This window comes from Tympanuchus pallidicinctus, unplaced genomic scaffold (genome assembly GCF_026119805.1).
Source record: "Tympanuchus pallidicinctus isolate F22 unplaced genomic scaffold, pur_lepc_1.0 scaffold5, whole genome shotgun sequence".
In the NCBI taxonomy this organism is placed as follows: Eukaryota; Metazoa; Chordata; class Aves; order Galliformes; family Phasianidae; genus Tympanuchus; species Tympanuchus pallidicinctus.
The window spans coordinates 65227298-65246291 of record NW_026294769.1 but is presented as its reverse complement, the minus strand read 5'-3'; the positions used below and the strand labels follow the sequence as shown (position 1 = coordinate 65246291).

Here is an 18994-nt window from a genome sequence, read left to right as displayed (position 1 = left end):
GCCTTCGCGCCCCGCAGCTGAGGTGAGGGAGCCGCCCCGCAGAGCCGGACCGGGCGGGGATCGCCCCTCACGGGAAAGCGAGATGAGGGGACCGGCCGCGAGGGGGCGTGGCTATGCTAATGAGCGCCTGCCTCCGCCTCCTGGTAGGTACCGCGCGCCCCGTGCCTCAGCCTCGTCCGACCAATCGGCGGTGCTATGCCGAGATGGCGCTATGGCCGGGCGCCCAATCCGAGCGTAGGAAAGGCGGGGCTTGCGCGCGCCGGGATCCTAGGGCGATGTGACGCCGTTGGGCGGGGCGGGAGATCGGAGTTGCCGTGGTGACGGATGAGCGGGGCCGCCCCGAATCCCGCGCACCCCGCCGCTGCCTTGCGGAGCTGCGCGGGACGGGACCCTGAGTGGTGAAGCGTTGGAAAGCACTGCAAAGGGAGGTGGCGGAGTTAGCATCCACTGAGGTGTTCCAAGAAGGTGTAGGTGCTGTACGGAGCGACGTGGTTTAGTGGGCACAGTGCTGATTGGTTAACAGACAAGATGATCTTGGAGGTCTCCTTCAACCTTAATGACTCCATTATTCCATGACTTGTAAGAATTAAGGCAAAAATAGGAGCTGGTAAAAGAATAGAGTTTGGTTCATTCATCACATCAGTCAGTTTAGGCTAGAGATAAAGAAGTGTGAGCTAAAGAGATCAAACACAGGCTCTTATCTATAGTAGAGACACCGGTTTTCCCCAGTTTGAACTAGATTTGTTGTAGCTGTCGACAATTTTTGTGTTTAACCCACTTGAGACTGAACCGTTTAATTACATCTGCGCTTGATTTCTTACATTCGATTCAGTAACGTTCCTTAAGCTCTAAAATTTCTTTATTATGAACTGAGCCCCACAACTCAGCACTTTGGAAGACCAAACCAGGCCTTCTGGATGTGCTATGGCAGGCACCAAACATGAGCTGAAGCACAGTCCTTAAGCTGGAACATTTACTGGAACCAACACAAATCTTATGAGGACTAAGAAGGATAAATGAATTGGCAAACATGAGCCAAAAACTACTGAAAATAAAAGCAGGGTAATGCAGATGCATAGTAGGAGTGGCTGAGGACCACTGAAGTCTTAAGGAGTAACAGAAAGGAGGACGGTGTCTAAGAAAACAGAGTGCAGCGGGGTGATGTGAATGAAGATGGTGGTGAGCTGATTTAAAGACTAGAGGCAAGTGTCATGTTTCATGTTACTGCAAACTACCAAAAATTGCTTTTCACCCCCACCCCCAGCCCTGGATCCTGATGGCTGCAGCTGGAAGGTTCCTTGCTTCAGCTCACTGACAACAAAACGTGAGCCATGGAAAAAGAACTTTGTCTTCTCCGAGTCACCCAGGACAACGTGAACACTGTGTTAGAGATAGAGGACAATTGCGTATGGCTGGTAGAGAACAGGGAGCTTGGGTGTCACTGCTGCTGCAGGTTGTAATTAGATTTAGTTAGAACAAAAAATAACACATTTGTCCTACTTCCAACACAATAAATCACCCTCTGTTAATGAGACGCTTGTGCAAAACGTCTGTCAGGATTATGTAATTCCCGAGTAATTTTTTTTATACTTCCATACAGAGTGGATTAAAGCAATTATAAGATTCTGGTTTTGAATGAGACACTCACAGTTGCATCTGTCAGAGTCTCAGATATGTTCCAAACATTTCCACCCAAGACATCAGAAGACATCCCTCCTGTCTCCTAATTTATTCTCAGTGTCCTGGCTACGGTGAAGAGCTTGACATAATTAGATTTCTGTTTACAGTAAAAGCTATCTTTTGCTGCTTACAGTACTGTAAATAAGATGGTATTTCTGGGGATTTCTTTTCCAATTAAAAAAAAAAAAAACACCTTTTTTTTTTATTATTATTTCTGTGTTCTTGAACTTCAGTAGGATTTTTGTTTCTGGAATAAACTATTCTCTCACTTGTGAAACACTGTCAAGATGATGACTATGAAATATCATTTAATGATTCAAAGCTCAGGGTGGCAAATACGAACAGGCTGAAACAAGAATTTCTAAAATTACAAAATGATTCTGCAGGCAGTAAATAAGGGCACCTGAGCAGAGGTTGGAGCTGACTTTTTGCTCTTTCCTACAAGCAGTTTCCCGCAATCCAGTTTTTCAATGCAGACTACCAGCATTTGGCAGCAGTGTAAAATTGCAACAACCAGAGACGATGGGCTGAACTCTGGGGTAGATAAACAGTTCAGTTAAGATAGATTTTTCCAGTTTTGCAGAAGCAAGGTTCATAAGAATGCCACCTTAAGATGCTAACCCATAAAATACGGGACAGACCTCTAGTATACAATCACAGCTGCTCTGGCAGCACTGCTTTAGGACAAATATCCAAAGTGTCAGACCTGTTGTTTATAGGCTGCACAACTGACCAACGTGTGCTGCTTGAGACTGAACCTTGCCTTCCTTGGGCATGGTGTGATGGACAGCCTGGTCTCACTGCTCACACAAATGGTGGTCATCTACCCATGCTGGTAGATAGATGGGGAGGTCTGGTGTGTACTTTAACAGAAGAAAAATATCAATCTTTATGTTTCAGTAATCATCATAAGAAGAAGCAGAGCCTTCTCAGTGTTTGAAAGAGGAAGGTAGGAGAATTCCTGAAAAATTAGGAGGGTGACTATTGAAACTGCAATTATTCCAAATTACAGATTATTTGAACTTTGAAGCAAGAGGCCATTTCCAGAAAAAACAATAATTGTTATTGCATGTATGTCAATGGGTGTGTGAATGGATATAAAACTGTTATGTTTTCTGTGGGCATTTAATTATATTGAGAAGCCACGTGATTTCTTTTCGTATCAAACTAGCACTGTGTAGTCGAATGTTCTCTAGAACTGATCAGAAGAACTCTGCAGATGTTTTCAGTAAACTTTTGCTAATGTCAAAAAAATAATGAGATACAGCAAAAAATTTGCAACAACTTTGTCAAATGTAAACAAATACACAGAAAACCCACAAAGAAGTTAAAAATATTATGAAGCACATCATAAAATTTCATCCCCGTGACATATTTTATTTTTCAGACAGCCAAACAGATGGTCAGCAATATTTTCTCGCACTCCCATCAGGAAGACAGTAAAATATTTTGTCTCTTATTTATTCATAAGTAAGGAAATAAATTCAGTAGCTATAGTGTTCTTTGCACAATATTTAAGACAACACCTCTTTTGAGGGAAAGCTGTAATGCCTCAGGAGTTCAGATTATAATGTAAAGTTACTGGGGCTTGAGGAATACAGGCAGCCTGCAGGTTGTGGTGTAGGAGTCATCGTCTGACCCACTGGCCCCAGCAACTCATCTACCCACGTGTTCCCTTCTCTGTTCTGCCTACCCTGAGCCGTTGGAACTGTGCTGCCCATCGCTTCATTAAATTACACATCATGATTTTTCAAGATATTTCCAATCTGTTGAACTCTTCTTCTTATGATGCAGAGTGGGCTGGGCAAGTTCAGTCAATTATACCTGTAATGAAAAGTCAGTTGAATGAGCTGGAAGGAAAAGAAAGGAGAAAGCTAACCAGTTTTCAAAATCACAGTCCTCACACCAGCAACAACAAAGTTTTGTGTTTTCCCTTGACTTTGCTGTTGTTTTCCATTGATGTCTCCTAGTCTTGCTTTGCTAAAAACAGCATGATGTTCTCACAAGTTGCTACAGGCACGTGCAGGCCTCATGATGCAGTATAGGAATAGGATTAACAGCAGACAGACTGCAGATACTGAGAACATAAAAAAGTGTTGAAGACCCAGGAAGCAGACACAGGGTAGAGCAGCATATTAATGTCAAAATATTGTTTAAAAAAAATAATGTTTCCCGTTGAGCAGTTACACAGCATTTAACAGAAACGCAACCTCTGCAGTCTGTCTCCACATGCAATCCAATGATTTGTTCTCTTTACAGCAGACCCAGAGCTGGATCCCAGAGGCCATTTCTCTCCCTCATGTGCTCAGACAGCAGTTTGTTTCTGCATAGCTGGAGATCATATCATCCCGAAGACAATGAAGTCCTCAACTTAGGAATGGTGCTGAAGCAAGAAGTGCACTGGATATATAAACAGGAAAGCATCTCATATTTGTGAATTCCCACAAGGTGGAATTGCAAATTACACATCAACAAAAAAAATGGCATTCATTATACTTTCAGAACAGGTGAGCTCTAGAGGGCAGATGGAAAAGTGAAATAAGCAGAACGGAGCAGTAGATACAGCTTAGCAAATAGGAAAAAAATCTTAAGGGGCAGGACTTAATCTCCACTGACTCTTTGCTGTGACTGAACTTCTTCAGGTGAGCAGACTTACTTCCCAAGAGGGTTAATTGCCACATGCTGAATTGTTTGCTAGTGAACCTTTTTTACATATAATTCATTTAACATAAAGATATAGGATGGACAAAGTTTATGACTGAAAATTTCGGGTTGGAAATATCAATAAAAATAGGAATAGCCTACAGTTATAGTGTCTGGAGGGACACGTTAGAGCAGGATGCCTGACCTATAAAATTAGGTGGAGTGAATCCATACAGCTGGCAATTCCATCTGGCAGATTATTAATCTTCATTTTTTAATGAACTAAGAGTATCTCTAGACTTTAGGTGTATGTGATAAAAACTTCAGAAAATTCATAATCTCTTGGGCTTCCACTCAGTTCTGTATCTTTCACTACTATGCATCTCTACCATTTCTTTTTAGTCTTTTCTGAATCTACTCTTTTTTTTTTTTTTTTTTTTTAATTAGGGACTGCAATTACTTCTTAATCCATAAATAAGTGTAAAAAAAAGTACTCCTAAGCAAAATACTCTCTTTGAACTGAACATTTTCCTCTGAAGTTCCAAGTTTAATTTGCTGCTATGTGTTATACTATTTTATCCTCTTGAAGATACTTAGATTTAGACTGCCCAGATTAGGGTATCAGGCATTGTTTTGTTTCAGTAGCTTTTACTATCAAAGTAGAATCTCTTCAGGCATGATAAACTCAACGTAAGAGCAAAACCCAATTATTTATTGGCTAATATGTGACAAATATATAGCCAGGATTAACGAGGTATCAAGGTAAGCATAATACTCACTGCCCTAATGAGATACTCCATGACTCTCTGCTTTTTGGGAAATCATCAGTCATATGGGGAGAGGCTGACTTCCACTGATGAGTGCAACAGAGGGATCTTGTATTGCTGAGCTGCTATCTTCTGATCTTTTTTTAGAAGGATTTTTTAACTTTCATATCAGAATTCTCCTCTGATCTTTATTATAGAATCATACAATCATAGAATGGCCTGGGTTGAAAAGGACCACAATGGCCATCTAGTTCCAACCCCCTGCTGTGTGCAGGGTTGCCAACCAGCAGACCAGGCTGCCCAGAGCCACATCCAGCCTGGCCTTGAATGCCTCCAGGGATGGGGCATCCACAGCCTCCTTGGGCAACCTGTTCCAGTGCCTCAGTACCCTGTGTGTGAAAAACTTCCTCCTAATATCTAACCTAAACCTCCCCTGTCTCAGTTTATATTTTCTTAAATGCTGAAGTGCCTGATGCTATTTTCAACAGTTGTTTACTTCAGTACAACTGAAGGCCAATTCTCTTTAATGTTTTCATAAACGACTTGGATGTAGGATTAGATGGTGTTTTGAGCAAGTTTGCTGATGATACTAAATTGGGAGGAGCTGTTGACTCCATCAAGGGTGGAGAGGCCTTGCAGAGAGATCTAGACAAATTAGAGAGCTGAGCAATCACCAAGCACATGAAGTTTAGCAAGAGCATGTGCTGGATCCTGCACCAGGGAAGAAGCAACCCTGGCCAGATTAGAGACTGGGGGATGAGACACTGGAGAGCAGCCCCGTAAAAGAGGTCCGGGGGTCTTGGTTGACAGCAAGTTGAACATAAGTCAGCAGTGTGCCCAGGCAGCCAGGAAGGCCAACCATTCCCTGAGTGCATCAGGGCCAGCACTGCCCCTGCGTGAGGGGAATCGTCCTGCTCTGCTCTGCGCTGTGTGGCCTCACATTGAGCAGTGTGCTGCTTGGGGCACCACAGTACGAAAGAGACATAAAACTGTTAGAGAGCGTCCAAAAGAGTGCTACAAACATGGCAAGGGTCTGGAGGACAAGGCATATGAAGAGCAGCTGACGTTCGTGGGTTGCTCAGCGCAGAGCAGAGGAGCCGAGGGGAGGCCTGATGGCAGCTGCAGCTCCTCACAGGCAGCGGAGGGCAGCGCTGAGCTCTGCTGTGTGACAGCGACAGGGCCCAGGGAACAGCATGGAGCTGCGTTCAGGTGGGGGTCAGGGACAGGGTGTGCACCAGGGGGTGGTGGGCATGGAACGGGATCCCTGGGGAGGTGGTCATAGCACTGAGTTTGCTGGAATTCCAGAACCATCTGGACAACGCTCTCAGTTATATATTGTGATTATTGGATGGCCCTGCGTGGAGCCAGGAGCTGGGCTCCAATGATCCTTGTGAGTCTCTTCCAACTCAGGATGTTCTAAGATTCTATTACTCTATAATTCCCACATATTCACATACTTTGGAATGTAGCTGCGGTAGGGCTTTCATCTCAGGAGCAAGCACACTGGAGTTGAATTGCCATCTGAAAAGAAAGCCCAGGATGCTGCCACATCAGTGGGCCTTACTGCAAAACGCACTGCGGAGCGCTGGGGTCAGATCTCATCTACCTTTTGGAAGCAAACCCTGCTTCTAGCCAGCAGCACCCTCTTGTGGCTTTCTGCTAAAGTACAGGCCCAAACTGTCCCATCCCTCTTCCTAAATCTGGACCCGATTCACAGCTGCGCTGCTGCCTGTGTGAGCTATGCGGCTCACAAATGAACCGCTGCTAGATGAGAGATTCCAGCAGAGAATTTTATATTTTTTTCAATTTAATCCTTAATTTGTGTTGTTTTGGAATTAACGAGCTGCATTTATGCTTTTTCTGCTTTGTAGTTTTAACTGATTAATGTAGATTTAGAAAAAAAATAACAGAACTAATGAGTACTGAAAGCTAAGATCACACTTACTGTAACAGTGATGTCCTTGAAACTCTCTTTACCTTTCAGTCTGTATACAGTAGGGGCTGTGTGAGGGGCTGTGTGTGAAAATCAGCAAACGTGTGTATCCATGACAGTGCTGCAGCGAGTGGTGTAACGTAATCTTTGGGTGCATAAATGTGTATAGCAAGCAGGAAAAGTGAAATGATTTTATTGTGGTATATAGCACTGGTGATATTGGTAGCAGATTTCCCTTTGGGAATTCCGGCAAAAATCAACCTGAAAATGAACTGAAAAAGAAAATAAAAATAAAGATGAGCAAAAGAGCAGCACAGCTGATTTTTTGGACTGGAGAAAATGTATTTCAACAGGACATATGAAAAATTCAGTGTGTTGAATTTGTCTAATAGATGACTGAGAAGTGACTAGATTATAGCAGAGAAATACCTTTAGGAAAAGAAAAATCCCATATGCCAACAGATTCCTTAATCAGGCGCATTGGCTGAAAAGCAGTGGCTGCCAACTGACTGAGAACCACTCTACTGACAGATAAGACCCAAATGTTTAACTCTGATTGTGATTAATGCCTGGCACAGACTCTTTGGAGAGATGATAGAGCCATCTCTTTATAGCTGTAAATCAGTTGTCACATTGTACATATTTTACCCTACCATAAGCTATGCTTTTATTCAGCAAAAATAAGTGGGTTAAATATGGGGGTAACTGGTTGACACAAGATGACCTGTATTATATGTGACAGATTAAATGGCTGGTCCTGTCCTCTTTGTCCCACATCCTCCCTCCCCCTCCCCCCCCAGAACTTAATTATATGAATTTGAATTCTCTAATGATTTCAAAACCAGCTGCTCACTAGTGTGAGAGGAAAACAAAGTTAATGATGAAAGGACTTATCCTCACATTACTGAGACACTCTCTGATCATCTATAAAATGCCAAGAGGTAGCAATTAAATGAAAGATAAGGAAATACAAGATCTAAGTACTTCAAGTAGGGAAGATGTACCATTAGTAGAAGAGGATGAGTTCAGGGAATACTTGAGCAAGCTGAACATACGTAGTGCATTGGCCCTGATGGGCTTTACTTGTGAATGCTGAGATAGCTGTCATTGGGAGGCTACTCTCCATAATCTTCAATCAGTGATGATCAAAAGTTATGAGAGAAGCACCCAAAAACTGGACGAAAGCACATATTACTTCTGTCTCCAAACCAGGTAAGAGGATCCAGGGAACAATTCTGAACTAATATAAGCTGGAGGTCCACAGCTGGAAAGCAGACTGACAGAAAAGGAGCTGGGGGTTCTGGTGGACACCAAGTTGAACATGAGACAGCAATGTGCCCTTGCACCAAAGGCAGCTAATGGTTTCCTGGGTTGCATTAGGCAAAGGATTGCCAGCAGTTACAGGAACGTGATCCTTCCACTCTGCTCAGCACTGGTGAGGCCACACTTGGAGTGCTGAGTATAGGCTGGGGCTCACTAGTACAAGACATGAACTATTGGAGAAAGTTCAGCGAAGGGCCATAAAGATGAGCAAAGATCTGGAGCATCTCTCCTAGGAAGAAAGGCTGAGCTGGGACTCCTCAGCAGATAGAAGGCTCAGCAGTGGGAATATCATCCATGTGTACAGATTTCTAAGGGAGGGTGCAAAGAAGATGGAGTCATGCTCTTTACAGTGGTGGCCAGTACCCAGGGACAAGAGACAATGGACACAAACTAAAACATGTGAAGTTTGCCGTGAACATCAGGAAGAACTTCTGTGCCATGAGGGTGGATGAGCACTGGCACAGGTTGTTCAGAGGCTGCTGGGTTTCCTCAGCCACTTGGACATGATCCTGAACACCCTGCTCTGGGCATCTCTGCTGGAGCAAGGCTTGGGCCAGATGAACCAAAATGGAACAGGCTCCCCAGGGAGATGGTTGAGTCACATACCTGAGTGTGTTCAAAAACCATCTGGATTTGGTGCTCAGGGACATGATTCAGCGGAGGGTTGTTAGAGTCAGGGTAGTATGGTCAGGTTACGGATGGACTTGATGATCTTGAAGGTCTTTTCCAATCTAAGCAATTCTGTGATTCTATGATTCTATGACCCAGAATTACCTTTCATCCTAAGCCATTCTGGGATTCTGTGATGTAGTGGAGACACTTTACAGACACAGAATGATAGAATCACGGGAGGGACCTCAAGAGATCATCAAGTCCAACCCCACAGCTAAAGCAGGCTCCTACAATAGGTAGGTGTCCAGTCAGGCCTTGAATATCTCCATAGAAGAAGACTCCACACCCTCTCTGGGTGACGTGTTCCAGTGCTCCATCATCCATACTGTATAGAAGTTCTTCCACATGTTAGTACAGACTTTCCTATGTTCAAGTTTTAGGCCATTACTCCTTGTCCTACTGCTACACAATGTCGAGAAGAGCCTCATCCAATTGCCTTTCACCTCCCTGTAGACATTTATCAGATTCCCTGTCAGTCTTCTTTTTTTCCAGACTGAACAGATACAGCCTACTAGCCATTCTTCATATGGGAAATGCTTCAGGCCCTTTACCATCTTTGTGGCCCTCTGCTGGACTCCTTCTTGGAGATGTCTTTTTGGAACTGGGGAGCCCAAAACTGGACACAGTAGTCTAAATGTGGCCATACCAGGGCAAAGTAGAGGTGAAGGATCATCTCCCTCGATCTGCTGACCACAATCTTTTTAATACACTCCAGCATACCATTGGCCTTCTTGGCCACAAGAACACACTGCTGGCTCATGGCCAACCTGTCGTCCACCCAAATATCCAGGTCCTTCTCCGTAGAGCTCCTCTCCAGCAGGTCATCCTCTAATCTGTACTGATGTATGCAGTTATTCCTCCCCAGGTGCAAGACTCTACACTTGCTCTTGATAAACCTCATCAGGTTCTTCCCAGCCAAATTATCCAGTCTGTTCAGGTCACAGCCTTTAGGTGTATTTCAGCCAATTCTCCCAGCTTTATATCATCAGCAAACTTGCTGAGGGTGCGCAGCAATCCTTATCCCTTCATCCAGGTCATTGATAAAGATGTTGAACAAGACTGGACCTGGCATCAACCCCCAGGGAACACCATTAGGTGCTTACCTCCAAACAGACTCTATGCTGCTGATGACAACCCTCTGAGCTCTGCTGGGCAGCCAGTTCTCAATCCACCTCACCATCCATTCATCTATCCCACATTTTCTATGTTTCTTAAGAAGAATGTTGTGGGAGATGGTCAGATGCCTTGCTGAAGTCAAGGTGCACAACATCCACTGCTCTCTCCCATCTACCCAGCCAGTAACGACATCATAGAAGGCTATCAGGTTGTCAAGCATGATTTCCTCTTGCTGAATCCATGTTGACTACTCCTGATAACCTTCTTCTCTTCCAGTTGCTTGGAGATGACATCCAGAACAGATTGTTTCATCACCTTTCCAGGAACAGAAGTGAGTCTGACTGGCCTGTAGTTTCCCAGATAGCCCTTCTTGCCCTTTTTGAAGACTGGAGTGACACTGGCTATCCTCCAGTCTTCAGGCACCTCTCCCATTTGCCATGATTTTTCAAAGATGATAGAGAGTGGTTCAGCAATCACCTCTGCCAGTTCTCTCAGCACATGTGTGTGCATCCCCTCAGGGCCCATGGATTTGTGTGCATTTCATAGGGGACCCACATTTTCCCTAATCTTCCTTTTACTGCTGATATGCTTAAAGAAACCTTCCTTATTATCCTTTACCTCCTTTGTGAGGAGGTAATTCCAAGAGGAATTCCTAATTGCATCCCTCCAGGCCCTGGCAACATTCCTATATTCTTCCCAGGTGGGCAGGCTCTTTTTCCACATTTCATGGACCTTTTTCTTTCCTTTCAGTTTATCCATGAGTTCCTTGCTCATCCATGCAGGCCTCTTGGCATCTGTCCCCAGTTTCTTGTAAATGTCAGATTTGCTGGCACAAGCAGAGCAGTAGATGAATGTTACAACACACTATTTGAAAACACTACTTTAAAGCAAAATGCAGCTTTTCCATTCAGAGGGGAAAAGAAGTTGGTTACTTCTTGATAACCGAACGAAATTAAATGAAGCTGATTGTAATTCTCCAGTGAATGACTGGGAAGAGAAGACTCCTTCCTTCACAAGTAAATATCTGAACTGAGATTACAAAGAGAACTCCAAAGAATATAGCAACAATTATACAGAAGTCAAGAAAGCCAATGCATCAGAGGGACAGAGAAAAGCCTTGGAAAAGTGGACTGCTTCTGTTTTATTGTCTGCAACAGTTTCCTTTCACTGGCACCTGTCTTCCATCTACTTGCTCTTCCTACAGGCTGGGCTTGAATGTAAAGATATTCAGCCTCTGCTACCCAGGCTGCCTCTAGCTCTGCTGCCTGGCATACTTCAGAAGTGAAAGAAAGCAATGTATTGCTGGACAACAGCTTCTGAAGCACTTCTAAAAGTGGGTGTTAGAGAGACAAGTTGTATCCTTAGCTATTTGCCAAAGGCCTGAATGCCATATTAGGAGGCACTAAGAGGCTCTGGGCACTTTGAGAGGAGGGCCAAAGAACAAGCAGGGGTCACAGTGCCTGATCCCAGGGAAGTGGGGCAACACTTTCAGTGCAGATTGGATACTCCTGCTGCCCAAGAATCCTGTTCTTCTCTGTATGATTCCTCCTCTGCTGACTGAGCTTTTGTGCGGTTTTGGTTGTTCAGCCTTGCCAGTCCTTGTCAAGCTGATTTACTCATGCTCTGAACACAGGCCATGTTTTGACATTTGAGGAATCCTGATCTATAACTACTGAATGGACTGTGGCAATGCAAAATTCCCTGAGAGATGTGGTCTGTGAAAACAGTGCTGGAATATTATTAAGAGTAGCAGAGACAGAACAAGGTCATTAGATTCAAATAAGGGGATCTGGGCACTGGGATACCAGCAGACATTATTGCTATTTAGAGCCAAAGTCAAAGAGGAAGTCCTGAAGAAGTCTGGATTTCACATTCAAAACCACACAGGTCACTGTGATGACAGGCAGACCACACAAGGAGCAGACCAAACCCTGTGAAAGATGTCATTAGCTAAGGGCTAAATTCTTTATGCCAGTTTGTGCTACTGTGTTATCAAGAAAAAGTCAACTTCAAGAATAATGGTATTTCTTGCTTTTCATACGTTCTATTCTCAGATGTGGATGATGGACTAAATAGTTGAAGATAAATCAATACCTTTTGCAGAACTGACTGCACCCACAAACTACAGCTTCCCTGGCTTGCGCTTTCAGTGTGTTTTTCCTCACAGATCAGACTGAACATTTTTTCCCAAGTTTGTCTTGCCCAGTGACATTTCTTGGCTGACGTTTCATCTTCCTTGGCAGCCACAGAACTGTACTTAATGCTTGAATATAATGGGATGGCAGATTCAAATTGATGCAGATCCAACCCACCCCACATATGTGCCTTACGCTGCCGTGGGATAAGTAAATGACAATCAAAGCAGCTTTTGGACCACTGTATTTTCAGGCCGCTATGATAAGGCAAATTGTGTAATTGTGTTTAGGGTTAGCACACTTTTGGATTTTAGATTTAAGATGCTGTGGCTAGCTCTGTCATAAACGTTTGGCAGACAGTCAGTAGCACAACAATCTCAGTGAACCAGATTTAATGTGTCACTGCATATGGCAGAGCCCTAAAGCTGAATCTGCAGCTGCAAGAAAATCCTGTTTTAATCTGATTCATTCTCATCTACACAAAATTTGTATCAGTTCTTTTTTTTTTCTGAAGTCAATAGATGTTTAATTCTATCAGTTTCCCATTGTTTGAAATTTTCCATCTATAAATGCATCATATGTGTGTACACACACAAGTATACATTTGCCTTAAAAAAAACAACCAGACATATCATTATCTGACAAGTGTCAAGTGCTCATAGACGTCTATTTCAGAAAGTTGTTTTCCTAAAACTTCCTTTTGCAGCTCCAATTAGCTTGGCAGACATTCTCACTATGCAAAGCCCTGCCTTTGCTATCATAATGCTAAGCATATTTGAGATTTCTGGTCCATTTTCAAACTTTCTGCTGACCCTCATTTATTTCTTTCCCAAACCTTTTGAATTTCTTTTCTAGTCTGCCACGTCCAGATTTCCCTGCTTTGAAGATCAGTTCAAGCAATTTTTCTTTCAGTGTTCTGTTATCACACATAATCACACACTGTTCTTCAGCATTTGTGAAACAACAGAATTTGATGTTTTAGTTTACTTTGTGACTATTCTAGAGTAAAATGCCATACAAAAGCCAACTCCTCAAAGCATTTCAGGAGTTTTCTTTTTCAGATGCTATTGAATCGTACTGCTGTTTTTGCTCAAATGGATCATAAAATTTAAAGGCCTTGCAAGGATTATTTTTTTCCACTTGAATAAAAATTACTAATGAAAATTAGATACGTTCATAATATAATCTTATTTGACAAAAATGTGCATTAGTCCTGTTTATGCAGAACAAGCCAACATTGCCAGGAAGTTTCCATGCCCACAAAAGTGGGAGTGTGCGTCTCCAAGTGCTCAGACCCCAGTGACTTTTATAGTTCAGCTTCTTCTCAAGATCACACCAGCAATTCTTTCCTCTGCCTTTCTATTGTGAACGCCCATTATTTACAAGCAATATCCCTTCTCTTTCTTTTTCACCTGCTGAAAACTTTCTTAATTCATTCTCCTTAGATCTGGTTTTGCACATTTCTCTTTAACTGAAAGTAGAGCTGGGCTGAGGTGTTCTTCTAGTTGACATTCTCAATGATACAGTCTGGAACTTCTAATGCTTTAAATTTAAAACAACCCCGATAAGACGCCATTTGAGATTAACTTAGTAGTTATGGATATAATTCAGACTCTTAGTGGATATAACTCAGACTCTTTCCTGTGTACCCACAGTAGCCTTTTGGGAAAAAGTGTTGGATAGGTAAGTTTACAAAAGCAACTACTGTATATTTTGGTAAACCGTTCAGAAAGAACAACAAATTCAGCCTATGTTTCATAAAAATCCAAAAGCTTTCACTGGAAAGGCAACCTTTTAATCAGAATTTCATATGCTTTTCTGATAGACACTCCTTTTATTTGCACATTGCAAAATTAAAGCAAGCATTACAATACTTCACAGGATAATAGAACAGCTGGCAGATTCCAAACATTTCATCACAAATCTATTGGACTTGTATAAGGGAACATACATAGTAATGCTGTACTAGCATGGGTGGTTCAAAAGAGAGAGCAAACCAATGGGAATTAATAAGGAGAAGCTAAGCATTCACAACACTTACTCTGTTAATAAGCTTCCTGATCTTTTAATCTGGGGACTTCAAAAAATTATAGATGCTATAGGAAGAAATCCAAGTTGTTTCATAAGAATCTTTATCTTTTTTTTTTCTTTTTTTTTCCCCCAGTTGTGAGATCAGCCCAATCTCAGCTACAAAAATGGCAACATTCTCACTGTGTGGAAACAACATAAAATCCAATTTCCAAAGATCCAGGAAGGTGCTGAGTAGCTTTCTTTCATGCATCACAGCACCAGATGTGTCAGCCCTTTCCCACTGCACATAGGCAGCCTGCAAACTGGCTGAAGATGGCAGAGCCCTGCTGAATGAGGTCAGCTCTCCCAGGAACTTCACTTGCCTTTGATTCTCACTCTCACTGTGAGTCAGAGAAGGACTGACTCAGCAAGCAGAGCTGTAACAAAGCTGAATGCATCCTGGACACAATCTCATTGTGATGACCTCTCCCAGAAAGGGGAATAAACATACTCCTTGGCTTTCATATAAGTGTTAGAGAGCAGTGTCAGTATGTTCCGCACTGCAGGGTGATGACTGTGTGTAGGGATGCTGCTCATCACACACCAGCTCTCAGGAAGTCATTGGCACTGCTTGGCCATTCCCTACACACCTGTGCTGTGAAGCTCTTCTCTCAGCCCCAGAGATGTGAGACAGGTGTCTTTTGTGAGCAACTTCTGCAGTGGTCCTTCAGCAAGTGAGGCAGTTTCTGAGATGCTGACTTTCAGATTAAAATGATGTTAGATAAGGTACAGCTGCTACAAACCATTCATGGCTGTCCCAAGTCATCGTCATTTTTACAGGAAGTCTGAGATGTGTTTTACCAAAAATTTGGAGACTTTCCTTTATGATCAAGTGTTGTAAATGAGGCTTCAGTCTTTTATCTCAGTTACTTTTAATGCTGCCTGGCCAAACACGACTTCTTGGTGGCAACAAAGAACATTTTTTTCCTGGATGGCACTCAAAAGAGCCACCCTAAAGTGGCAGCTCTTAAGTTTTAGGCCTCTTAGACCTAATTATATCCACCTGCTTTTCTCAAGCATTTCCTGTTCCACACTTTATTAACACTTCAGCGTGTTCCACAGCTGTTGAGGAATGTGATGTTGAGTTTGGCCCAGCTTTGATGGAGGAATCGGACCAACCTACCCCCAGAGGTCCTTGCAAACTAAATTATCTCATGATTCTGTGATTCTTACCTGCTGAAAGATTGACTGCATTTTCAGCAGTCACCTCACCGGTATGTATCCCACTTCATCTTAACCCTGCATTTGCTTATTGATACAAATTGTAGATAACAAGGTGAATTTAAGAAAAAAATCATGCCAGTGTTTTCTTTTCTAATCAGCAAATAGATCACTGTGACTTTCCCACATAATTGGGTCCCTTATGAATATTAATATGCATACAATAATTAATTTATGTCAAGCAGTGTTCTCAGACTGAAACTCTGGTTTTTACTTCTAGGCTGCTTTTAAAGCTCCATGAGAAAAGAAATTTCCAGCTGAACAGCAGATTCAACAGCAGTTTCCACCACGTTTAACAGGTTTGGGGCTACGTTGTGAACAAAACAAATGTGTAAGAAAAGGATATGATACAGCTGTAACCAAAAGAGACCATAGATAACTTCACAGCTAAATACTTTTCTTGAGCTGTTACAGTGAAAGCCAGTAAATTTTTATATATGCCTAATTTACCACAAAAATTAATTTAACTTGCATTTAAATATCCCCTGTAAAAGTTCTTGCTGGGTATTTTTAAGGATCTACAACAGAGCATGTCTCTTGTACAGCTTAATGATAAGGCTTTCATGAACAAAAAGGAGCCAGGGGGCAAGAGAAAAGGTAGACCTTTTTTGCAATCCTTCACAAAAGATTAATTTTCTAGTTAGAAAATTCTCTATGAATGTGAGTTTACTGTAACTCCTGTTTGCTAAGCATTTGCATGTGAGGTTCTGACTCTGCCAGTACTGAGTCTTGTTTCCTCATGGGAAGAACTCCTCTGAAATTGGTTCATGAAGGAGGCTGGGATCAGCGCTAAGTTTTGCAGACCTCGCTGTTCCTGCACCTGAAATATCCACTTGCTGGTGCAATTAGGAATCTGTTTCTACTTTTAAAAAATGAAGGTTGTTGGTCCTTTTAAGAGATGATAGCCAACAACTGACCATTTACCTCAGGGTGGTTACCTGTGTGCCTAGATAAGGCACCCAGAATGTGGGACACCAGAGCACAGCAGCCTTTTTTCTGGAGAAGGTTTAAATCCAGAGCTCACATTTCCTTCTGGCCTTTTACCCATCTGCTGCAGGATGTGCTGGTCATCTATGGAAGCTCTTCTGCATTGCATGGCATGAATATTCAGCAGGACGAGGAAACAGAATGAGTATGATACTGCAGTATGATCACTGGAATACTGAAGAGTGTTGGATAATGTGCCCAGCAGCTGTTAAGCATTTTACTGAAAGCAGATATTAGAATATCTCTCATGAATTCCTGATGATTATAGCATTTACATCAATGCTTCCAGCATCCTGGAATGAAAACTAGAAAAGCATTTAGGTCTAGATGAACACCTCACATTCAAGCAATTATGGGAAAAAAGGCAGACTCTTTCAGTCATGATTTTTTGGAACTACACGCTGGCATCTATATTGCACTGAATACTGCAGATGAAACAGGAGAGGCAAAAATCTGTCCCCTAGGTCTCAGTGGTGTTTCCATCTGAAATAAATTCATAGTACTTGGGCTGTACTGTACTGTAATGACTTGGGTGTTGGTATCAAGGCATAACAAACATCTTTAGGTTTTGGCAGCATCTGAATAGCTGCCAGTGTGTTTATGTACATATTTATACCAGAGCATCTTTATTTTAGTCAAATGTACCTATAGTGGCATGGCAGAGAATCACCTGAAACACAGTTGTGTAATTTCAACATTCTATAATTTCTTAAAATTTTCAAGAATCAAGTCCTAGTAAACCAAGAGTAACAACTTTTCTGATCCTTCTCAAAATTGAAACCAGGAACCTCAGTGAAAATCATTGAGATTCATAAGTTAACAAATACATGAGGGAATACTTGCAAACTCTGAAGCACTGAAATTTTCTAGATATAAAAAAATCTGAGGAGTCTTAATGAGACTAGTTGTCAGGTAACTCTTGGGCTTTTTTCTTTTCTTCTTAAACTGAGACATTCAACAAGTGAGAAGCTTTAGTGTGGCCTGCAGTATCTTGCACAACTAGTGTCAAACTGGGACACAGAAGTATGATATTTTCAGACAAATAATTCATCTGCCTCTAATACCAGGTATCAGTGTTGCAGTTTTGTAGTCACGCTGTTCTGTTACTAAAATAATTATTTTCTTTCTTGGAATTCTGTGAAAGAACCCCAGAGACACACACTGAAATATGTTAGATGCGTTATGAACAGTTGAAGATAGCCCTTGGCTAGAAGGCAATTTTTGATATGGCATATGAACATACAAAGAGTAGAAACGCGAATGAATAATAATAAAATTATCCCTTTAGTCAGTTGGGATAGCACTAATATTTTGTTCATACCGGTATTATTTCTTATAAGCAGAAGTGAATTCCTGGGAAGGTTTGAGTGTAGCAGAGATGAGCAGAGATGCCTGGCAAATAGCTTTGGGAATAATATTGTAAGTACACCTTCTGCCAAATGGTATCAGCAGTAAGAGAAAGCTAAATTTAAATATCAAAGACATTGAAATTGACAAACATGCTGGCTGCCAGCCAGACAGCCAGGGAAAGCTGAGTTGTTGGGTTTGGTTTTTAATGAGATTGTTTTTGTATCCCAATGAGCTTGGCAGCAAGCTGTCTGTCAGGATGTAGCACTATGGAGGCAGCAAGATGCAAAGCCAACATGCAGAAGAAAAATCAGCAGTAGATAAATGTTTTAAAGGCAGTTGACACAGAGGTAATAGTTTGATCCATGTCAGCAGGAGAGGTCACCCGAGAACGGAAAAGAGAAGGTGGGAAGGAAGGCACAGCAGGAAGCTTACTTGGAATTCTCCACTTGGAGATTGGAGAGAAAGCTTTGGAAAGATTCTAAACAGAGAAAGAGAGAATAGAAAATGTCATAAACTCCAACTTTAAGGATTAATAGAAGTGTCAAGGGCAACAAGTACCTCGGAGAGGATAAGGATGGTGAGCCTACCTCAGTTTAAAAGATGTGACTAGGAGGATAGCTGTGGAGGAGACTTGAACTGGAGGTCTGAGAGTCTAGATCATAGCTATTTTCTGTTTTTCCTGATTGCCATCACAGTCAGTTAATTAATCCAGCTCTTTTCTGTAATTGTTTCAGACAGCAAAGGCTCAAGGACATGGCATTTCCACTTGATTTATTTGGACAGCACCAGAGGCCAGAGATCTGAAGAGACACATAGTGGGAGGGCAAGATGCTTTTTCTAGGAAAAATTAAATCAACACTGTAACTGAACAAATGCACTGAATGAAGGGTGGGGAATAGGGAAGAAATGGCACAGTCAGCAGCAAAGGAAGGGAAAAACAAAAGATGATGATCATCATATTAAATTGAGATTAGCGGGGCCAATTAACATTTGTTATCTTTGCCAAGTTTGCTTATGAAACCTGTAACATTACTACAGAAAGCTACATGTTAATTTAAAAGAAATCAAGAAGCACAGATAATATCTTCAATTGCTAA

General features: G+C 42.2%; 1 long non-coding RNA gene across 1 annotated transcript; it reads left to right on the top strand.

Moving 5' to 3' along the window:
• The first annotated feature begins 15419 nt into the window (after positions 1–15419).
• On the top strand, positions 15420–18743 carry LOC128091577 (uncharacterized). Its single transcript, XR_008211472.1, has 4 exons — positions 15420–15553; positions 15781–15859; positions 17891–17966; positions 18632–18743. It is a non-coding gene; the product is annotated as an uncharacterized LOC128091577 (long non-coding RNA).
• Positions 18744–18994: the final 251 nt, after the last annotated feature.